Source organism: Neopsephotus bourkii, unplaced genomic scaffold (assembly GCF_033783945.1).
Source record: "Neopsephotus bourkii isolate Nb327-2 ecotype Australia unplaced genomic scaffold, CSIRO-AGI_Nbou_v1 NB_369, whole genome shotgun sequence".
Classification (NCBI taxonomy): Eukaryota; Metazoa; Chordata; class Aves; order Psittaciformes; family Psittacidae; genus Neopsephotus; species Neopsephotus bourkii.
In genome coordinates, this window is record NW_026900875.1 from 2,193,927 (window position 1) to 2,213,410 (window position 19,484).

General features: G+C 43.9%; 1 long non-coding RNA gene across 1 annotated transcript; it reads left to right on the plus strand.

Moving 5' to 3' along the window:
* Window positions 1-16,476: 16,476 nt before the first annotated feature.
* On the plus strand, window positions 16,477-19,484 carry LOC133209840 (uncharacterized). Its single transcript, XR_009724779.1, has 2 exons — window positions 16,477-16,571; window positions 19,311-19,484. It is a non-coding gene; the product is annotated as an uncharacterized LOC133209840 (long non-coding RNA).

The window sequence follows — 19,484 nt, forward strand, 5'->3', positions numbered from 1 at the left end:
TCCAACTAGATCACTGTTTTTTAAGGCATATCATGTTGGTGCTAAAAACCAGTATTATAGGATTACTGAAGTGCTTGGATTCAGGTTGTTGATGCTGCCTTTTTGTTAGATTTGGAACAGGAATAGAAAATAAGAAAAAAAATGTTGACCTGTCTTTCACCTGAATTGCATTTCACTATTCAGAGACAGTCTTGCAAATGTGAGCATCTCTCTCATGGAGGAGGAAAGGGTGAAGGAGAAGGGTCATCTTTTTTATTCAGCTTGTATTGGCATCGGAACACTTGTAGTTATTCCCCCATGAAGGCACACTAAGTAGGGACGCCTCACAAGACAATATAAGTGCTGTATTTTATGACCTGAATGCAAAACCTTTATTAGTTTCAATCTGCTTCTGGTAACATGTGTCTAATGTTAAATTATCTCTTTTATGTGGTTTGTGTATTACACTCTAACCTCAGATTGCTTTCATGTGTTCAACTTTCAGGAGTTCAAGAGTTTTTCAGGAAGAGCAGCAGAATGTGTTTTTGTCAATCTCTTTAGTTTTTGTGCCAAGCTGGGTTTCTAATGGGCAATTTGAACAGCAATGACTACCCGGAAGAGCAGGCGTAAGCAGGTTGCATGATGCAGACATGTGTGAATGCATGTGCATGGGAGACAACTACCAGGGGAACTCATTTGGTTGAACTGTAATGGATCAGGTCAAAGGCTACAACAACCCAGTGACAAGCAGACCAGGATGAATTGGGCTGTCACATCACAAATTCCTTATTTTCTTAAGCAGCCATGCTTCTAGAGATACAGGTAAGTGTATAAATGATAGACCTGGCAATGGTTCATGCTGAGCAATGTTGTGCCATGAGAGGGGACTGGACTGACAACTCTAGGGCTGCTGTGCTCAATCCTTGCTGAGCTGCCTGAGCCTGAGTCAGATTCTTAGACTAAAATTCATGTTTTCTAAACTAGATTTAGATGTCCTGGAAAATATTTCAGATGAGTGACTCACCGGCCTGCTACTGAGATAGGGTGAGTAGCAGCATGGCGATAGTCAATGAGGTTTCATACTTGTCATGGTGCCATGTGGATTTCCTGATCTTTCCTGTCTTTAAAGCCAAGTATCCACAGCCCCTTACTCTACCTCAGCCCATAGCGGTCTTCCAGAGACCGCCCATGTGAAGGATTAAGCTACAGGGGCTTGTATTAATGCACATGGTGAGGCAGGAGCAAGGCAACTACATTATGGTGGGGTAGCACAGTGGTTACAGAAAGTTCTGGGGAGAGGGGTGGAGGCATGCCAGCATGCTGGGGCTATGTGCTAGGGATGCTTCACCCAGGTTGCTTATGTGGCGAAGGACTGTCACTGTGATGGATGCCATAGTGTGGGCTGGCAGACAGCATCTTCCTCATGGCCCATTCTTTCTCCTCTGCAGAAAGGTATCCAAGGAGCAAGGCAGCAGGAAGCTCCAAACTTCCCTGCTTCCAGTACCTGCTTTGCTCCTCCATGCTGAGAGCCCTCCCTGGAGGAAGAGGTGGGACCTCCTGGCTCTTCCTGGGTGGAATGATCTCAGCATGAGTCACTTGCGGCACAATATGGACCCTTGTTCCTTTGGAAACGGTGCCCAACTAGCAGCTGCACAGCTCAGCACGTCTCTGACGCAGCTTCTGGAATAGGGCAGGGCACCTTCCTAACCAAAGCATTCAAAGGCAAGGCTTGAGAGTGCTCTAATTTTGTGAATGGCTTTTGCCTGAGAGCAGGATGCAATGAGCAGAAGAAGGTGGGGATGCTGTGGATCCATATCCCTCATTCTTGGTGTCCATTTAGTGCCTGCAAAATACTCACTTTTGAGCCTCCAGGGAAAGCCACAGGAAGAGTAAGTTCACTACTAGAAATGTCAGCTGTAACACAAAGGAAGATCTTAATCTGTTGGTCACTGGTGTCTCAGTAGGGATTCAATGGCTGAGGATTATTCCTGAAACCTCCACTTGAGTCCCAGCCTTTTTGCTGTGGGAAGCTGCCTTTCTCCTGCTTGAGTCTTCTTCTCTGGTCTTCATTTTTAATGTGTCTCATGAGATTGTTACATATCTCCTAGACCAAGACCTTCCTTCCCTCACAGAGGTCTACCCTTCCCTCAAGTCATTGGAAAACACTACCCCAAGGCCATTGGTGTCTGAGTGACATGTTGTGCAGTTAATGAACCAGCACAGCTGTGTCAAAGCATCCCAGCAATGAATACAGGCTAAAATAGAAGCCACAGGCGGGAAACATGCAAACCCTTCCTGTGCCAGAGATGAAATCCAGGGAATGCTGGGCCGAATTGCTGGCTTTTCACGCCTCTCACTAATTAAATCCTAGTCTGTAGTCCACTTGTTCACTGTCTCTGAGTTGGCAGCTTCTTAAAAGCTTTATAGAGGCATTTCCACTAGGGCATCTTCCAGTAACAACAGAAATCCTCATGCAACACCTTTAAAGCAGACACATGTAATTAGGCTGTTTTTTGGAAGGTTGGTTTGCTGCAGGCAAATGGTCCATCACAGAGTTTAAATGGCCAGCTTGTCCAGTTTTTAACCTCACAAAGATTTTGTTACAGTTGATCCTTTCCTGATGGTCCCTGTACCCTGTTCCAAGTAATTTAAATGATACAGCTTAAGTCTATTTAAAAGAAGGGGGTGGAGTACTTCCACTCATTCCAGCAAAGAAACAAACCCAGGCCAGTCAAAAGGTTTCAAGTAATATTAGACGATACTCAAAATATGAAGACATTTGGTTTGTTTAACAATCCCAGTGTGGTGAGTGGAAGAAAGTTGTCTAGTTTTTAATCCACTTAATGTCTTTGCAATGCTGCATGTTGAAGTGGGAGTAGTAGGTGCTATGTAGACAGTTCTCATAACTTTATCCTGAATTTTGCAGTGTGATGCTTTTGGAAAAAATAATGTTATTATCTAAGAAAGTTCTTACTAAAAAAAGAAAAAAATTGCTTCTAGCCTTACAGTTCTGTGTAGAATATATACACACACATTTACTCGGGTACAGGCTTTGAGGTGTACCCAGAAACACCCAGAAGTAAAAAAAAAATACCAAAAAATCCCTCACCAAATCTTATGGTTTCTGAGTCAACCCCATGCAGTCATACTCCATTTTGCATTTGACATTTTTGTTGTTGGCATTTCTGCAGTTACAAGTCAATGGATGCCCTGAAGCAAAGATTTGATCTTATTTGATCTTTCTTGCCTGAGCTTGTCCCACAAAAGGCTATCGGTAATAAATATTATCCCAAGTGACTCTGGTATAAGTAATAGCATTCCTTACCCAAAGATCATCCAAAAAAAAAATGAAAAAAATCACTCCACATTAGGAAAGAACTGCTGGGAAGAAAGGCACAAACGACTCGTGTCTCTGCTCTTTATGGCAGATACAGCTCACCTATGAACCAAGAACAAGATAAACTCAGCAGGATCTGAGCAATCTCTAGTTCTTGATCTCTGTCTCTGTTTTGGTGGTGAAGCCCATGTCTGAGATTGTGCTCAAACCACCCTCTTCTTCCTTTCCTATATGGAAGTACTGAAATGGCAGCCTCTTTCCCAAGGGGGAAAACATGGTGTCTTCCCTCTTTTGGCCTGACAGCTCAGGCCAGGTCTGCACAGCTGTGCCCCATCACAGCAGCAGAAAGTCCAAGCTTACTCTTCTTCTTCTGTTTTCAAATATAGGTGGTAGAGGGTGAGAAGGCTTGAAAGTACACTGGTTGATCTGTATTTTTAACAAAGTGCTTTGTATTTTAGGCTTCCCTGTAAAATATGATAGATTTCTTCAATAATAATTACAGTGGGGAAAAAGCTTCATTCAACTTGCATAAGACTAGCTTTCTCTGGGCATGTGGTTCAATAACAGTTTAATTGTTTATTATCTACCAAAGACCATGAACTTTTATTTAGTGATAAGAAGGGTCAAAAAAAACCTTAAAGGAAGCCCAAACCAGAAACTCCTCTCTGAAGGCTTTTTAGTTCCACCACAGTGCACTAGTGATTCTCACTGGAATAGCATGTGGTTCTCTTCTCTTGTGGTGAGAACAGAGAAAGTCCCTGGGGAAAGCAGTAGACTGCTTTGAATCAAGCAATGGCAAATGTGGAGTGTGATTTTCGTAATCTCTCTCCATAATCCCATGTTTAAATGTTCCTATAGTTCTGTGCAGTTTGAATTCCCTTAATTGCGTGATGGATTTACAGTTGTATCGTTTCAGATATAATTACCTCTATTATTGAAAACAAAGGAGACACGTGCCAGTCTGAAGGATTGAAGACATGGCCTTAAGGAAAGGCTTGCCTCTTCCCCTCACACATGCACACACAGATATTTCTGCACAAATCCCTGTCTACCTACTTGTCAGTGCATTCATTGTCCCTTGACTTCAAGGGCTACCTTTTCTTCATGCATCTAGGAAGGTTGAAAAGACCTTTGATTGATTAAGTTAATGGTCATCATCACAGGCCTAGATACCAAAAGAGGTACAGCTGTTTGAACTTTGATACATGTAGCAAGAGTAAAATAGTCTGTTCAACAGTGCTTCCCCTAGTTTTGGAGAAATGGAAACCTACAATCCATCAGGGAAGAGTAACAGGGCACTCAGTGGAATTACTGTAACTGGTTTGTACAGAGTAGAGCTCTTCACACGAATGCCCTCTGTGCAAGATGGTAAATCTCATTCTGTAAATCCTCCATTTGGGGTCCTTTTTTGTATTCAGGGTAGGCAACATGCCTTCAGGATCTTCCAAACCTCACTTGTTCTCTCACTGTAGGTATCTCCAGAGTTACTCTTTGGACCTGTCTGCTCAAGAAGTTCACTGCAAATGGAAGCAGGACTGAACTACGAATTTCTGTTTGCGTTTAGACATTTTTATGAATACTCTTCACTTAACACTATTCAGTCCAAAGGTATGTGAGCCACTCCCAAAGATAAACATGATGGTTGCTGCCCTTTGCTATAGATGGACATCACTAGGATTAGACCATGAGTAGTGTTGGGGGGAAGAGATTATGCTTTCTTGTAATATGTTAGATACAGATTTCAGGGCTTTCTTAACTCCTTTTAAGGTAAGCAGTGCTGATATAACTGAGTGGTATCATGACAAAGGGCAGTGAGGTGTGTTTGTGTGTCTATGTATAAATGTATGTAGTAGATACATAGTCATGAAACTGGAGAATTAGACACATTACAGCTGAGTGGTGGGGTTTTTCGTATCAGCCTCATTCATCTCTCTGTGCTCTGTGCCAGGAATAAAATGTTTTGATGATGTTTGGTGGCACACAAGCAGCCACCTGACGGTCCTGTTGTGTACACACCCATGGATGTTGCCCTGGAGACCTCACAGCAGCGAGGGCGGCATGCCTCTTTGCACCCAGATGCTGAGAGTTGCTGGGAGTATCTTATTCATCAAGCAGGTTAATTGGGACCTTCGTCAGCACCTGCCCCCCTTGCTGCGTGGCTCCTTGTTGTCTCTGCAGAGCTCCAAGAGGGAAGAAGCAGCGTTACCAAAACACACCAGGAGCAGAAGAGAGTTGGGGTTTGGGTGCTGTTTTTTTTCATGCAATCATGCATGACTTTGCAAATCAGTGAGCAGTGAGGCCACTAAATCCTTTGGGAGTCTAGACCCCCTTTCCCTGTTTGTAGCACTCTGCCCTACTTATCAGGGTGATGTCAGAGGGCATCCTTGGCACAGCATGTTGCTCTCCAAGGGGGATTCATCCCACTGAATGTGGACACAGCAACACCTACACCTGTCTAGATACCCTTCTAACAAGCAGAGAGCAAGAGGTGTGTCTAGTAGCTGAGTCACTTTAACCTGAGAGCCCAAACAAACCTGGATAATCTTCCCTAAAAGTATGCCTCTTTCCTCCAGCAGCTATGGATGGAGATATCTGCATTGTAAGGCAAGCTGTCTCTGCCTGTTCTCTTGTTGACTGTGACCATGTAAGCATTAACAGATGAGAATACCGATTTGCTCTGTCCTTGCGCATGTCTTCCAGGCCATTTTCTGGGTATGAGAAGGGAATAGCCAGCTATTAGCCAGTGCCCCGTTTTGGATTTTTATAGCTCCCTCTAATAAACTAGGCAGCTGGAGGTGTGCTTCAGTGGTTACTGCAAGCAGCTGACCACAGTGTTGAGGCCTTTCCTTGTTCTAGGATGTCATACTCTACTGAGAGCTATCATCAGTTACGATACACAAAATCCCCAAATCTCTTGATATTTCCTTTGCCCAAGCATGAGACCATGCTACAAGCTATTGCGTTGGGAGGATGCTGGGTCCTATGCTGAATAAAAGCCCACAACACCAGGCTTCAGTCACAGAAGGGATTTTTAAGTGACTTTTAAGTATGTGGGCAGGGGACTAATAGCTGTTCTCCAGCACTGTGCCACTTCCAAACCCTGGTGATATATACTGACATTAAGCAGAGGCTCTACCCTCCAGTCCACCAGGGCAGGGGTTCACAGACCAGGGGATGGACGCAGGAAGTCATCAAAGGTGAGGAGCTGGCTTTAGAGAGTATGCTTGCACACATCTGAAACCCATTCACTGCCTGTGATGTTAAGCCATTTTCTGAGCTTCAATTCATTGTGTTGTGCTCCTTCTGGTTCTTTCCTCATGTTTGTATAAAGCATAGGCCTTTGGGGAAGAGCTTCTCTTCCTTTGACACTCCTAACTCATTCTTGCAGGCTTACATTTGTTGTTGCTGTTGTTGTTGAGGAACCAGTAATAAATAAGGTTTTGGTCAAGGCATAGCTGAACTTCAAAGCATCTCTGAGTTATCTGTAGGATGAGTACCATTGCTCCTGATTTATGATTAGGAGAAGTATGGTGCAGACAGTGCACAGATCAAGACAAAAAATACCAATTTGTGCAGTATTGTATTTAGGGAGATAATGTATTCCCTGACAGAAATCCTGTACACCTGGGTGTAGACAAATGAAGAAAGGCCTGAACAGACTAAAAGAAAATACCCCCTTCAGCTAGAAAATGTGTTTAGGAAAAGAAATTTTTACCTTGTGTCTCTTTTTTTCAGGTGAGAGTTGATCAAGCATCTTCCTTCTAGAGACACAGGGTTCCTGTAAGTGGCAGAACAAAAAAACACTGTAGTGAAAAAACCCAGCCCTTGAATTCCAAATACAGCATTCTCCTTTCAAAGTAAGATTTATGTGCAAGAAGACAATCTCTCTTACAGAGTTTTTCCTGTTGCTCAAAGTGCACTCACTGGAAACAAGCACACAATTTAAAAAGATATTGGAAGAACAGCTTGGACACAAAGAAAGGAATGACCTGGAGTCTTAAAAAACAGACAAGCTTTTCAGTAGCTTGGAGCTTGGAATAAGAAGCTGAAAGTCATGTAAGGCCAGTAAAATTTGGGACATTCTTTTTACCTAAAAAATAACCAATCTTGGCTTCTCTCATTAGTATCTCTGCTCAGGGATTAAGTTAACTGTTTTGTGGGGAAGCTGGATGCAAATCTGCAGCTGCGGTGGTGAGTTTTCTTGAATGTGTAAAGGGTCGGGATGAGTGAGTGCTTAGGTTATTTGAGGGCTGGTGTTCCTGAGCCCTCTTTGTCTGAGATCCAGACAAGTCTTCCTGTTGAGAAACACTGGCTTACTTCTTCAGTGCAAGACAAACAACATATCAGCTCCTACTCTAGTGGGACAGTGGAAGTAGTGAGCTATTTCCATTTAATGCTACAAGCATGTAGTGGCTTCTGGAGGGATCTAAGCAGAAGTAGCACAGCTCCTCTCCCTCTCATTCCTTGATTTTATTAAGACGGTTCAGGCTTTTGCAAAATTTTAGGAGATGATGTGGGGGCTTCTTGCAAGGAAAAGGAGATTAAAAAAAAATCTCTTTTGAACAGAATGAAGCAAGGGTTTGTTTGTCATGCAATATGGCATCAGAGCAATGATGGAAATGGCTTTGCTGCTTTGACATGCTGGTAAGAGTCTAAGCTGTGCTCTGAGGAGCACTTTCTTTGCTGTGTCCCTTAGGAGGCACTGTCTAGGAAATGGGGAAAGGCATACAGAAGATGTTTTGACACCTTTCAAACTGGTAATTTGTGGCCATAAATTGGACTGCTTTTTGCAACTTTGTCCAAGTTACCATGTTGCTACTTTAGAACCCCCTGAATCCCATAGCACTGGCTACTACAATGTCTCTCTATCTATTTAACCACAGATGCCCTGCACAGGGGCAAAACCAGACGGAGGGGGTGCCCCCAGCAGTTTTTTGGTTTTATTCTTTCTTTAGGGTTGTCTTCTTTATGGTAATTGAATGGTATAGCCTTTTCATCTCCTGCCCCTTATACACCCTTATGATAGTTTAAAAGGGTCAACCAATAAGAAGATTGTGTGTACATAAAGCCCATATATTCTACTGATGACTATGTAGGCTATTACATATACATTTAATAATTGTATCACATGTCTAGTTTTCTGTGTGTGAAAAGCATAAGCTACCTATCAACAGAAATAATGCATACTAAAATGCTATGATGTGGTAGAAGGGCTCTTAGCAGAAGATGTGTGGGAAGTACTCTTTGTTATGGCTGTACCAACCTTGACTAGCCCATTGTGATGAACCCGAGCTGAAGAAACCTTTGTACCACACAGTATTTTCCAGTTAATTATATATATTTGTACATCTGGGCGTGTGTGTGTGGACAAGTGAGATCATCCATTCCTTTGAGATTTTTTTTATCCTACCCAAAACATTTTTCCTCTCCCCAGCTCCTTTCCAGGAGCTCAACAACAATAGAGCCAAAAGCCTTCCCTCTCATCTGGTGTCTGCAGTCCAGTGTCTGCTTCAGGGTGTGGGCTCTGGGCACTCAGGTGGTGTCAACTCCAAGGATTCCAAGGTCCAGCTTGAGTCTGCTGCAGCTCCAAGCTCAGATAAACACGGGATGTTTTCAGTCCAGCCTGGTTTCTGGCTGGGTTCTTGACAGAACCGGGAAACGGGAACCAGGAAAACACATGTTTTTAAATTATTTTTTCTTCCCTTTGTATTTGTCTGAACAGGAGAAAAACATAACAAATTAAAGCTTTAGGTTTTGAGCCACCTGGCATCCCTTATTGGTGTATATTTAAGAGTCTAGCTCACCTTTAATTCAGACAGATTTTTTCTATAGTTGTATTTGAAAATTTCAATTTTAGTACTTGCTTAGAAGTGTTGGGGTTACTTTTGGTTGCTTTTTATAGAGGTCGGTTGGTTTGTGTAAGGTTTTTTTCTTTTTGAAAACGGCATTATTATTTCTTCCTTCCTGTATTATCTTGGATCAGAAGGTTCACTGAGATGCCAAACTATGGCTGGGTACAACTTCAGTACATCTGTAACAATGCAGGCCATGACATGCCAGAGAGATGGAGCGTGGTATGTACAGTCCAAGAAAGATGTGACAGATTAACACTGCTAATAATGTTTGCTGCCCTGGATCTTCTACTAAAATCCCCTTCTTCCAGGTAGTTTAACTCTTGAGACACTGATGTAACAAGTACCTAAACAGATGCCTATAGACAACCGCAGCAATGGTGGACACCTGGAGTATGTTGTGCTCCATCAAAATAATATTTCTTCATTGTAGAGCTCAACAGAAGTGTGGGTTACTCTTTACTAGGAAGGGAAGATAATTTCTGTTTAAATTCTCTGTGATTTCAGGCAGTGTGCTGGCTGGAATCTACATCCTGCTCCCTTGCTTCCATAAGGAGTATGAGGAATGCTGGGCAGCACTGACCATGGCATGCTCATTTGTAGCATAAGGTGTGATGGCTCCAAAATATATCCCTCTTCCCTTGTTCTGAAAGGTCAAATGGTGTTCTGAAATGCTGGAGATGGTGTGGGGAAGAGGGTTGTAGGAGTATGAGGAAAGAAAACAATCAGTGTGGGGAAAAAAACCCACCTTTTCTTCCTCTTTCCATTCATCATCTTCCACTTTCCCTACCTAGAAAGCACAAAGTGTGCAATGACTGCAAAACTTACATAGCATAGGCTGGGCTGTGCAAAAATACTCTAGGTATGTCTTGATTTTGGGGATATAAGCAGGTTATAGTTTTGCTTTGGGTAAGGAGCTCATGAACCAGTGAGAGTCCTGCAGCCCTGACCTACCTAAGGGAAGGAGTCAAGCCTGGATCATTAGTTCTTAGCCTAAAACAAGAGGGATGTGCAGGATGAATAGGTGTTATTGCAGAGTATAATGCATCTTTCCAAAGGAAGCTGCAGTCTTCTCTAAAGAAGTCTTAACCATGTGGGAGACAATGAAAGTTGATTGCTGCACTTAACAGGATCATGGTTTCCTTTGTAGTCTCTTTCATTCCGTGAAGGTTTATAACATCTGCCTGGATAGAGGAAAAGACTGTAGAGATAGTCTGAACATTAGGATTGCTCACCTGTTCCAGAGGGCTGTTCTGGAGGAGGCAGAAGCTTTCTCCCACACACCTGAGCAGTAGTGGGGCTCTCTTGGCAAAACCCTGTTCCCCTTTTTACCATAGGACGTATAAGCAGTTTCCAAACTTTGGAGAGGAAATACGCTTACAGCTCTCTCTTCATTGCAATAACTAGTGGGAGGAAAGAAAGGAAATCCTGCAATGAACATAATTGAGTTGAAAAAAAAATAAAAAAAATCTCCAGGCTCCAGGATACCCTAGCCACTGGGGTTAGAAAGACAGAGATTTCTCACCTAGCATTGGACAGGCTCTGGAATGAATCCGTGATTTGGGATAGGAACCCTGTTGTTCTGGTTTTATCAGAAGCACACTCTACAGCAGCTGCAGCAAGAAATTCTGGTTTTACTAAAGTCACAGGTAGAACTTGATGAATTTTGCTTGGCAGAATTGACAGATGGAAAAGAAAAGGCAGATCACTGGAAACAGTCTGACTTCAAAGAGTTGTGATTTTCTGAAAAGAGAGGAGAGGAAAACTCTTGGTAGTTTATAATTTTTCCATTCCTCTTCAATAGAGCTACTGGTATAGTGAAGCTAGAGCCCTACTTATTATTTGCAAGCATTTATTAAGTATTCTTACATGAAACAGAATCTCCACATTATGTTCTAGCCCTTTCCATTTACCTTCTTGATTATCTAACTGTGTCAATTTCTATGGCATTGGCTGTTACACATAGTCCATCCATCCTTGCATCTATGCTGGAGAACAAAGTTACTAAAAGACAGTTATTGCACAGATTTATTACACCTTATCTGTTCTGTTGGAGCAAGCCACATGCATGCCCTTAGCCAGCAGCCCTTAAAGGGTAGCCTATGCCATGTTCAGTAAGGACTTAGCTGCCTCTCCTAGTCCCAGGACAAGAACTGGCAAATAGGAAGTTACCTTATTGTAAGTGGTGTGCTCTAAAATTGCACCCAAGCTTACCTTGCGGTAACTTGCTCATGTAGTCATGGCCTTAAGGTTTTTCCTTAGTATCCATGGCCACAGCATCTAAGCATTTTATGGTACAGCGTACACTAAACATTAATTTCAAATTATTGAGAATATTTTCATGACTCAACATCTTTCTAATGACTGCGTACCTTGTTAAAGTCTTGCAGGTCTCTAATAACAAAGTTTTCCCTGATCCCTTGGCATTTAAACACCCTGTATAACTGAAATGAAATGCATAGCTGAAGTGTTTTTTTAGGACACTTGATTTAAAGTGAGCTCAAAGCAGCAAAGGACTCTTTGAACATCTCCAGAGTGGACAGTCCCAGAGCTGTCTGTATACAGTTTGAATTAATTATTCCCTTCATGGAAATTGTACAAGATGTCCCCCAGGCTCTTTTTCACTGCCTTGCTGCCCTTTTGTGATAATCCCTTGCTATCCTCTGGGCTTTCTGTGGTCCTAAACTTAACATATAAAGCTATTTTTATCTAGGGGCTAGGGTGTGAATAAATGCAGAGAATGTCTCTCAGCCTGACTTTGTGAGCCTTCCTTCGAGTTGATTAGGAATGCTCAAACTGTCTTGCAAGCTGCCTTTCAGCATCCTCAGGTGAAATAGCTGCAGTTATTATATATATGTTATATTATATTATATTATATTATATTATATTATATTATATTATATTAATGATTTTTTCTCTTGGGTCACAAGAGGCAGCAATCAGCCAGGAGCAAGAGGGAAACTTGGAGGCAGACAGGAGGCTTAGGAGGTGAAGCCCATGATCTCTGTTCTTCAGTGCACCAGTGCTGCGTTAAATGCCCTTGAACAAGTTTCCTCGCCACTCTCAGGTAATGTAGGTGTGACATAGGCATTCATCCCCTAGCTATGCCAGAGCCGCACTATGTCTTTGCTGGGGTTAGCTCAATTCATTTAGCTGGGGTTACAATAGCACCTTAGGGAGATGCGTTCGCAACCCTCCATTAATTTTAAATGGGGACACAGGTGCCTCTAGGGTTCTTGAAAAAGCCAGCCCTTCAAGTTTTATGGAAAAGGTATAATGTGCCAGGAGAAAAGAAGGATTTTGTTCGTGTCACTAGTTGCCATGAGTCCTTAGGTTGGCAGCAACAAGACCCACAACCTCTTTAATGACTAACAGCAGAGAGAATGCACAGCACAAGTGATTTGTACCAAAATGCCAGTTCAGTTAGCCAGCAACTAGTAACAGGTTACCTACCGTACAAGAGCCTTGCTGAGCTCCTCCCAGCAGCAGGGCTGCTCCCAAGAATTAAAAAAGTGTTGTAAATCTAGCTGTTTCATCATTTAAACATCAGTTGAGAAATAGCTTCTGCTAGACTTTAAAGAATATAAAAAATAATAAAAAACCAACCCAAACAAACCCAAAACCAAACAAAAAACTAAAACCACTGTACTCAGCTTGGGAACCAGCCATAGCAGGAATGCTTTTTGGGGTCAGCCAGATAGGTGTCCTAGGGTTCTGCCAGCTGTGCTTCCTCTGTGCTGCAGACCACACTGTCAGGTTTGCTGGCTCAGGTGAGCCTGGTCTCCATACTGCCTCATACCTGCCTGGCTCAAGGGTTGCACAGGGGTACTACAGAGACCTACTACAAGCTAGATGGGGATGAAAGACATCTTAGAGCCAATGTCAGCTTGTTTGTGAGAGGGACAAAACACCTATGAGCACTGGACACCCATAGCACTGGGCAGGACACTATGCATACTCAGTGGGCTCTCTGTCTCTTCTGACAGAGAAATGGTGGTCTTGGATGTTCTGAACCCATGGGAGCTGCAATCGGTCAGTTTGGGTCACAGGTAACATGACCAGCATTCTTTCAGGCCATCATCCTTCTTATTTCAACGTAAACACTTCCCACCTGTCCCAAATATGCATGCCATTCTTCAGGACTTTCCAGCATTGCTTACATTTGTAGAACTTTATTCCATGCTCCCGCTCCCTGTGCCGCATCTGTTCCCATCACAGCTGTGGCCACCCTGTTCTGTCTGGCTGACACCCTGTCCCCCCTTCCCCTCCGAAATACTCCCTCCCCTCCAAGATCAAAATACTCTGTTTTTATTTATTTACCCTGCAGCTGTCAGTGTTGTGTCTGGGTCAGTGCACTGCAACATGGAGGAACACGGGATACATGGAAAATCCTTAAAACTGCCAATCCTAGTAGTAACCAATATACACACCATCAACAAATATATCCCTTGCCCTGTTGCTCCTTTGAAAACAACAGGTCCAGATGATGGAAGAAATGACATTGTTAGAGGCTGGGGCAAACATCCTGGCTTGAACCAGCGCTGGGTTTGCATGTGATCAGGGAGAAGACAGGATATATCCCAGGGAATGTTTTTTTGCACTGCACAGAAATGTGCAAGGCAGAGACATGGCTCTGAGATGTTGGGCAACAGCTTTGCTGTCTTTCTGCTTTCCCCACATATTGCTTTGTAAGATGAAGGGAAACCCTGTAAGTGTCTCAATGTGGAAGATGCTCTTGAGGAACAGGAAGCAGCTGGGATGGTGCATGGTGGCAAAGAAAGGCAGAGCCAGGAATGAGTCTGATTTCTTCTGTTTCTCTGCTGATTTAAAGCTCAGTATCTAGACACCAGCTTTGGTGGAGGTGAGACCTCAGCCCTGTTCAGCCACAGCATCCTATAAAAGATGGGCTAGTACATGGGCTCATCATTGGACCACTCATTACTACATCAGTGCAAATCTTGTCTTGGTGTGAAGACAGAAGTCTTTAACTTAGTAAAAAAATGAGTATGACTATGATTTAGGATTGTAGAGAAATAGGAAGAGCTTTTAAGTAGCCAGTGCCTAATAAAACAGATGGTTGCTGCTGACCAGTGTTGACTGATGTAACACACACTTTATGTGTTTCCAGGAGGACTTGCAGAGTGGCTGGATGAATAGACTTGGTCAAAATTCCCTGCTGTGCTGCTGATACAGAACTGCAGTGGCTCTTCTTCGTGTTGCCCATCCCATCCTGGGCCTAACAGCTACAAGTGAGGCCACGTGCAAGTGCTTATGCTGCTTCATGAAACAGACCTGCAGGACCAGGTGCTGATGGACGTGTAGAATGCCCAGTTCTCCCAGCTCTGGGTGTGTGATAAGGAGTTGCTCAGCATGCAGGGCATCACTTTTCCCTCTTTAGCTCCAGAATGATGTTAGGAATGGCTGGCATGAAAAAGAGATTTCCTCCTCCCTTTCTCCTTCCCTAAGAATAGCGGGTTTGTAGGTCTGTCAAAAAGCAGAAAGGCGACTAAAGCCCAATTGAGAAAGGAGCAGGTTGCAGCACTGTGACCAGGTCACAGGTGCCTTTGATCAGCTTCCTATCTGCTAAGAATCATCTGCCTTTTCCCTGGCACCATGCAAAGTGCTGCAAGGTAATTAGCAGGTACTTCAACGAGCACCTTGCTAGAACCTCTCCCTCAGACCTCCCAAAAGGACATGCTTCTGTCACCCAGGCTTCTGGGAGAGGGAACAGGGAGGTGTAGGCAGGCTCTGGTAACTGGCTCCAGGTAGGTATTCTGGTCGCTGCAGGATACCTGGAGTCCTGCATCTGATGTGAAAGTAGGATTGGGAGCCTGAATTAAAGCATGTGTTCAATGGGGACATGCTAGCTCCAAGCACCAAACTTACATTGTGATTGTCAGTTGAGGTGTTTTACTGCTATCTCTTCAACCTGGGGACCTGAGGGCTGCAGAAGGCACACCTTTACTGCAATCCATGCTTCAATCTCTGCAGCTAATGCAACTTGTTGAGAATCACAACCTTGACCATGACCTCCTTCCTTGCAGCTCTGCCTTTGCCCTCACAACCTGCAGGACTCAGCTCCTTCTTGCATCACTGCCTCTTCTGCCAACTGCAGCCCCAAATTTTGTGGCAGTAAGAAAGACCTACAGGTGATGAGAGGTGGGAGGGAGAAGATGACTTTTTCCTGGGAACTTGACCCCTTTACCAGCTGGTTTTGGTTCCTTTCTCATAGGCATCGTTTGAGAAGGCATTATACCCTCCAGAAGGCACAGAAGGTTGTGATCTACATTTGTATTTATCTGTTACTGGTCTATAGTGCACCTAAGTGATGAAAACAGCTACCAACAGCCTGTCAGGTTAAGAAAAATTGATTGCCTGTAACTACAGGTTCACATCCCGCAGTAATATTTTTAGTCCTTCAGATGCAGCTAAACTTGTAGCTAGCAGCTTACTGGGTGTTTAGAGACTGATGTTAATGACATGTTATGCAAAAGTATCTCTTCCGGGACAGAATCTTATTCCTCCTAGTGCAATGTATGCAGTTATTAGTCTTGCACCCCAGAAGCAGCCACATGTCTGATTCTGGCTACGTATACAGCAGCTTGTGAAACATGCCAAGACTCTCTAGTATGGAAGGCATTACAGAAATTTAAGACAGGATCTAAGCTATAACAAGCAGAGTGCATGGCATCATATTCCATCGTGCAGCAGGGGAAACAGGGATGCAAAATATGTTCTTTAGCTGAATAAGCCATTTGGACAAAATAAGGACCGAGGTGAACTTTAGTCTCCAAACTTAAACCAAAACCGGATCACAAGCCTTCTCACATTTGTGTGTTACAGTTACCTCATGAAATTACCCCACCTCCATTGCCACCAGCTGTTTTTTGGTGTAGGAGTTTAATTCACAGTTCCAATTGCTGAAAAAGACACAAAGATTGGGCAAAGCAAACAGGAAATCTGGTAGCTCAACTATGGCAGGGTGAGTCACTTCATTATTCTGCATTGCAGAAACTCAGACCCCAATGATTACTTTTCATTTCTCTTTTGACCTCATGGGGCTTTTTATTTTTTGGACCTGCTTGGTGAAAAAGCATTTCAGATGTGAGCATTGTCTTAGGTCTTCTTGCTGCTTCATGATTTGTGGTTAATATGATGCTGGAGAAACCCAGCAAAAATCCGTCTGGTTAGCCCAGTCTAACTTAATCTAGTCCAGTTGAAGCCCCTCAGCACCAAAATGCAACATCTGAAGACTTTTTCAGGACAAATTAGCACCTCATCACATCCAGTCACCACCTCCACCTGGAACAAAGGGAAAGGGGGAGCTCCAGCAATGAGCGGATGATATGTTTGGGCTTAGTTTGTATTCATGAGGCAGAGAACCTGATTGCAAAGCAGGGAAGGTAAGTGTTTCTGTTCTTAAATAGGAGTTAGAGTAGTGTTAGCTGGAGAATCTGACTTCTCTGTCTCCTACTGGTTAAACTGGTGAGTCTGTGGAGCCTTATTCTTGAAGATGCTGTTCAGAAGCATATATCTGTAATCTGTGGTTTTCTTTGCTGTAGGGAAGGCCTGGTGAGTGCAGTGCTGGCCATGTGGAAGGGCATGCACTGGGTGATGGCTTTATTGTACTCTACAGAATGGGTACAATTCCCTAAAACCATGTAGGTAGCAGCAGTGGCCTGCATCAGGGTTTCAGCTTGCAAAGACCAGTGCTATTATCAGACTACCTAGCACAGGTAGCACTGGATGTGCAGACTTGACAGTTGGCTTCATGTGTAGCAGTAACCCAAGAGTTCACTCAGTTTCTAAGGAGGGATTTGCTGAGCTCTCTGTTACGTGACTGCATGGCTAGACAGTCTAAAGCTGCTTTGGCTACCCATGCATCAGCTGTGCTCAATGCCTAGAGTTGCTTGGGGATGTTTGTTTGATTGTCAAAACATTTTGGTGTCAAGCGCCTCTCCACACCTCCTGGTGCGATGTGATCCCCAGTTAACAGACTGAGCTTGACTGTTTGGAAATCCATTGCAGTACTATTCAGCCCTGCACGGAGAAAGGGCAAGATACTACCGTGCTGAAATGATAGCTGATATGACAGTACCTGCTTGGGTGAGCAGAGCAGTGGGTATGCAAAGTCTGAAGTAACAAGCAAGTATCTGAACTCATTCATCTGCTCTGGTAAGGGGTTGAACTGGAGACAGCAAAATCCAGACTTGCCTGTCCCATGACGGCCTGGTGGTCTTGAAGATGACCAGAGTGACTGCTTCTTGGTTTGGGGTTCTGGGTTTCTTTTTTGTGTTTGTTTTTCTCTCTCTGTTTTAGTTCTTTTAGATCCTTGGTCTGTGCTTGGACAGAGGCTTGGGTCCGCGGTGCTTGACCATGGCTCAGTGAGCAAAGTTCAGCTGTTGCCATGCTGGGGTTGGGCACAGCTTCTCATGTGCACCCCAGAGAAGGAGCTCATCATGGAGCAATCCCTGCTGCTTCCCCCCCATTCCTGGGAGAGGAATGGCTACATCATGTGTAGGGTGCAGCCCCTACACATGTGAGAAAAGAGGGGCACAAGCTGTCAGGTCTTGGATGCTGGTAGTCTCTCCTCCCCAGTATCTGGTGCTGTGGAGGGACAGAGGCAGCAGCTGCCAACCTTTGACAGTGCCTGGCTCCAAATTAACCTGGCAATCTCCCTGCTGGTACCCACTCTGTATTCATTGGGATATCACAGCCATAATCAGCACAAGCACAGTGACTCACCTGGCCTGGCCCTCCCTGCACTAAATCCTGCTATCAAGCTGATGATCTGGTGGTAATTTTGCTCTGTCTGAGTGCTGTAGACCTGCTCTTGCGCATCCTCCTCTCCCTGTAGGCAGAAAGCTTCCCCCCAAATTACACCACCTTCACTTGGTGTATCCACAGCCTCTGGCCACTCTCCAGCACATTGTTTCTTTTGGAAACCAAAAACCTCTGCCCTAGTACCTTATCCCAGGAATATGGCTCTGGAGGCCAGTGAGGTGCCATGGGAGATGCGGACAAGTGCATTTTTGTGGAGGTCCCACAGCTGACGTCATTCCTCAAGACAGGGAGGTGATGCCCATGTTGACCTGCTGAGTATGGCCATTACTGTTAATGCTGAGCAGCTATTCACTAAATGGTCCCTCCTAAGCCCTGTTGTGCACAAGGAAGAACATGGCACAGCACTGGGAGGGGGCCTTCAGAGCAACTCCAGAGCACAAGCTACAAGCTGCAAAATGCAGATGTGTATTACTGCCATGATCTCTCTTTGTTGTGCTGTCTTCTCTATTCCTCCTGTCACCCATTTACCTCAGTTTTCTTTTTATCCCGTCTCTCTTTTGTGATGTTATACCTGGTATAGCAGCCCGTTCAAAGATGATGCTATACTACAGGGCTGGGCTCATTTCATGCAGGACACTATCAGTCTAGCCTCCTTGCATGTAGTAGAGGTACAGAGAGCTTTAATAACTGACTTCCTTGGTCTGACTTTGGGGTTTGAGGTCTTTGTGAAAAAAGAGCAAACATTCATACATACTTTTCAGTATCATTTAAGAAGGAAAAAAAAAAAAAGAAAGGTAAGGAATGAAATGGCTCTGTTGCTTCTGATTCCTGGAAGGAGCTCCATGTTGATCACCTGAATGTTTTACCAGTTTGGAGAGGGGACCCCTCATGTCCTTGGAAAGGGAGTCCAGGTCATCTCCTCTGCTCTCACAGAGTAAAAAGGAAAAGTGAATGGTGCTGAAGGCAGTAATAAGTGGCACTAAGCCCTTCAGTGCCACTTCCAGTGGGACAGCAGGAGCCTCATGGGAAGGCTTTCTGCCAGGGACTTCTCCATTCCCCAAGGAGAGCCATCCCTTATCCATATGCATATCAAATCTATTTGCTAAGCTGAAAGGTCTGACTGATGTTATAAGAGTGTTTTGGGACTTGTTTAGAGTCTTCTGGGGTTTGTCTTAGCTGGAATTGTGAAATGCCTTAGTAATGTGTTGCAGCTACTAGTAATACAGGAAAGCAAATATCCCTTTCATATGTGAATCCACAGACCAGGAATAAAGTTAAAGATAATATGAATGATGTCTTATTGCATATCCCCTTCCTGTGGCACCCTTTGATCTAATTTATGTTATTATTTATTTCAGGGTGACCAGGGAGGTTAATGGAGATTTAGCTGCCAACTTGGTGAACAGGATTTCAACCTGTGTCTGTGATTAGTGATGAAATGAATTCCACAGCTTGAAATCATTTATCCAGCATCTCCAATCACACACAAACATCCTCTGAGCTTGAAAATAAATGAGGGTTGGAGCCAGCTA